The sequence below is a fragment of the Gadus macrocephalus genome, chromosome 12, assembly GCF_031168955.1.
Source record: "Gadus macrocephalus chromosome 12, ASM3116895v1".
Classification (NCBI taxonomy): Eukaryota; Metazoa; Chordata; class Actinopteri; order Gadiformes; family Gadidae; genus Gadus; species Gadus macrocephalus.
In genome coordinates this window covers 18,995,226-18,999,721 of record NC_082393.1, presented here as the reverse complement: position 1 = coordinate 18,999,721, position 4,496 = coordinate 18,995,226, and the positions used below count along the sequence as shown (strand labels likewise).

Genomic DNA, 4,496 nt, shown 5'->3' with positions numbered 1-4,496 from the left:
TTTTTTTGCTCTTGATGTGAAGCTTGTTTTATTATTAATTATTGGTGACTTATATTGGTTTATAAAAGTTCAGACAGGTGTGCAACCAAGTAGATTAGAGATGGCCATTTGTAAATAATTTACAGAAGATGACTTGCATTTTGTTGTTCAAGTACCTGTTACTTGGTTCAATGACAATAAAGTTTAATATAATCAAATCGAATGACTGTTGATACAAAAGGAGGCACATGAAGTCAACGGTCAGGAAAACCAGCTGAGTGTAGAAGGGTTTGTGTTTGTTAGCGCGTCTTTAGCGCGGATTGCAATTCTTATTGCAGCCTGCAGGGTTATGCGAGAAACATACGGAGGGACGCGGTCGTTGAGCTCCGCCGCCCCACATTGCATGACACGTTAAACTCAACTAGAATCGTCACCATCAATTTGATATCAACAGAACAAAAATAGTCGGAAAGCCTACAGAAACTATAGACAGTTAATGTGACAATCACATTATTAAAAATAAACTTGGAGCAATGATTTACTGAGGAACTATTTTTTTGGGAGAATGCTTTTGCAGGGAGTTCGCCGCCCCACCTGCCCATACGGCACGCGCCTGCTATGCAGCTATAAGGCATTCCAATCTTAACTTAAGTCTTTAACTATGATGTTTCTGTAATACTCAGCCCTGCTCTTTTCTAATTATTATAATTTCTTTATAGATAGACGGTTGATCAGTATTACCTCAAGAATGTAGTCTCTCTGCCGCGCCGCTTGCTTCGTTCGTTTGGAGGACTCTCGCGCCTTCCTTGTATTCAAAATCATTGCCGGCGGGAGTCTCGGGGAGGGGGGGGGGGGGGCAGGCGGGATGGGGCAATATTTCCTGGTTGCATTCACTTGCAGTCGGACTTTTGAAACTCGCTTTTGTAAATGTCTTGTAAAAAAAAAAAAAAAAATGAATTTTGCGCTGCCAACTGGGGTGGCAGCTGGGGTGGCAAGGCTTTTTTTAGGGTGGCAGTTGCCACCCCATGCCACCCCAGTAGATCCGCCCCTGAACGGCACCAAGTGTGACCGGTTCGTTCTGCGTTGTGTTTCTTTCTATTTAATGAATGACGTGACCCACGATGTGTCTGGACTCGGGCACTCCGACGTCCATTTATTCGATCTGAATACACACATACACAAATAGCTTCCTTAGCCCTTGTGCCCTTACTCCAACTCTCTTCCCAAGGGTATCGCAACAAAGGGCCACTACATACAATATTACCACAGAAATGATTGAAATAAAAGGAATAAAAGACATACCTGAATACACACATACACAAAGTTCCCCATAACACAGAAATCTATCTAATATCTATGGATGATTATAAACCCCAGACTTCCAATTAAACAATATATAATCAAAATAACTAATATAAATAATGATAAATTATAAGATGGTCAAAGATTTGATTACAATATAAATGTACACACCTCTTCCCAAGGGTATCGCAACAAAGGGAAGAGGGCAGGGGGCGCGGGAAACTTATCGGGTTCTCTAGAATGTGGGCGGGAGTATAGAAGGAGGTGGAGCCAAATCAAAAAAATAAATAAAATAGAGCTTAAGGCGGCATGGAAAGCTAAACTTCAGGTAATACAGAAAAACAAAGGCAATTGTGTAATTATAATTTAAAGGATATAACACACCCTGTTACACACGGAGGATGCCGTGTCAAATCATTCAACACCACTAGTGGTGCAAACGGTTCACGGGTTTCCCGTGATCCGTACGGATCAACCCTCACGGTTCGGGACGCAAGTGATCCGCGGATCGGCTGATAAAAAAAAAGTTGTGCGTTCACGTGATCAGCGCATGTTTAAAGGACAATTCCGGTATGAACAACATCATCAATGTTCTAAACTTAATTTCGTTGATTAACTCTGTTGAACAAGGACAATAAAGAAATCTAATCTAATCAAGTATCGTAGCGAAATACAGTTTCTGTTGTGTTTTATTTGGCGTTCCGTAATCCTATTGAAACAGAAACCGGAACCGGATATGTTTATTTTTGGTAGTAGTCTTTTCGATCAACAGTAGTAGGGCTAGAACCGAGTGAAAAGACTACAACCAACCTCCCTTGATATATTTGATTTAGCCTATTTCACAGATTTGAGTTGAAATTGACATAAACTTGAAACACTTTTTGTAAATTATTAGACAGGTGTCTGGTTTCCATGAATATTGGCAAATTTGATTTAAGTTATAAAACCTTGTCAAGATATTTTGATTTGTGATCGTTATTGTGATTTATGATCCAAACTTTTTCATAGATGCAAGTTGTAAAAGTAGCCTAAAACTAACACTGTTAGTAACTTGTGTTTGTTATGGATGCCCTGTAACTTGTTGAAGAAACAATGTATTTCGAAGTATTTGAAAATAAAGAAAGAAATAACTTTTTCATATTCAAAGGATTCAAAGATTCAAAGGTTTTTATTCGCCCATTTGTGCATAAACCAGACAGTTCAAACACATTGGAATTCTTGTGCAGGGCTTCCCAAGTCAAGTACAGTATTAATACAATTAAGAGAGAGATCGAGAGAGAGATCGAGAGAGAGAGAGAGGAGCACAATAAATAGTAATAATAAAAAAGTATAAAGAGTTTTTAAAAATTAAGATAAGGATAAATTGCATGTTGTGCATTGCATTGCAGAGAGCACCACAATTTAAAATTTAAAAATATACATATTAAATTAAATTGAATTCAGCAGTGCAACCATACTGTATAACCACATGTAGCAGCGTTATTGCAGGTAGGAAGTGGGGGTAGGGTGGTGAGTATATATATATTCAAATAAATAAATAAAATAAATAAGTAAAATACAATATTGCACATTGTATTTTTCAGATGTTCTCTGTTAATGCCATCAGTCGCACTGTTGCAGGGAAGAAGCTATTGAAGAATCTTGTTGTGTGTGTGATGACACTGTCCGCTCTACTGTGTCTGAGTCTGTATTTGCAATGTTTGTTAATGAGTAGAGGGTGAGCTGGGTGGAGGGAGTCTCTAATGATTCTCACTGCCCTTTTCCGACAGCGCTGACTGTAAATAAAGTCCATGGAGGGAAGTATGGTCCCAGTAATCCTTTCAGCAGTCTTTATGACCCTTTGGAGTGCCCTCCTCTCTGCCTGTGTGGTATTCCCGTACCAGACAGTGATACCTGAAGTGAGAATGCTCTCTACAAGTCCACTGTAGGCCAGGGTGAGAGGACGCTGGTTTAGTCCCGATTTCCTGAGCAGTCTGATGAAATACAGCCGCTGCTGGGCTTTTTTCACTGTGGCAGCAGTGTTAAGAGACCAGCTCAGGTCAGACATCACCTGCAGTCCCAGGAATCGGTGGTTGTCCGCCCTCTCCACCTCAGTCCCTTGGATGGTAAGGGGCTGTAGGGGGGCAGGACTCCTTCTGAAGTCTGCTATCACCTCTCTTGTTTTGGCTACGTTGAGGATGAGGTCATTCTCCTCTCCATAGATGAGAATATCCTCTATCACACTCCTGTAGCCTGACTCGTCACCCCCCTTGATGAGGCCCAGGATGGTGGTGTCCTCAGCGTATTTGATGACAATGGTGTTATCGTGTGTAGAGGCACAATCATGCGTGTACAGGGTGAAGAGTTTGGGACTGAGGCAGCAGCCCTGTGGTGAACCTGTACTGACTATGAGCTCAGCAGACACCCGCCTCCCCACTCTCACCACCTGTGGTCTTTCAATCAGGAAATCTAGGATCCAGTTACAGGTGGGAGTCGGGACACCAAGGTCCGTCAGTTTACCAATCAGCTTGCCCGGGCGGATGGTGTTGAAGGCAGAGCTATAGTCCAGGAAAAGCATTCTGACAGATGTTCTGCTGTTGTCCAGGTGTTGCAAAGTGTGATGTAGGGCTATGGCCACCGCGTCATCCACTGATCGGTTGGGGCGATAGGCAAACTGGGATGGGTCGACAGTGTCCGATACTGTGTCGTTTATGTGGGTAAGAACCAGCTTTTCTAGGCACTTCATGGGGGCTGAAGTTAGCGCCACCGGCCTTAAGTCATTCAGCGTGGATGAATTAGGCTTTTTTGGAACCGGTATGATTATGGATGATTTAAATACTCTGGGGACTACTGCCTGGGATAGGGACAGATTGAAAATGTCAGCATACACACCCACTAGTTGTTCCCCACAGGCCTTCAAGACTCTTGGATGAACGCCGTCTGGTCCCATAGCCTTATGGGGGTTCACCTGCTTCAGAGCCCTCAGAACCTGTGCGTGTGTAACCTGGAAGGCAGTGTCCATGGAGTCACAGGGGGCTTTTGAGGGAGTGTCTGTGTTCAGCCTGTCGAACCTGGCATAAAAGTTATTAAGGCGGTCTGGAAGGGTGGCATCTCGGGTGTCTGGGGTCGTCATGGTAGTCCTGTAATTCGTAGCTGCCTGGATTCCCTTCCACATGCTGCGCGTGTTGTTGTTCAGGTAGAGGCTTTCAAGTTTTTGGGAGTGGGCCCTTTTTGCA

The 4,496-nt window shown here is 43.0% G+C and overlaps 1 long non-coding RNA gene across 1 annotated transcript; it reads right to left on the bottom strand.

Moving 5' to 3' along the window:
- Positions 1-504: 504 nt before the first annotated feature.
- LOC132469672 (uncharacterized) lies at positions 505-765 on the bottom strand. The gene is made up of 2 exons (XR_009528467.1): positions 721-765; positions 505-667 (listed from the first exon to the last, which is right to left on the bottom strand). It is a non-coding gene; the product is annotated as an uncharacterized LOC132469672 (long non-coding RNA).
- Between the last annotated feature and the right edge of the window lie 3,731 nt (positions 766-4,496).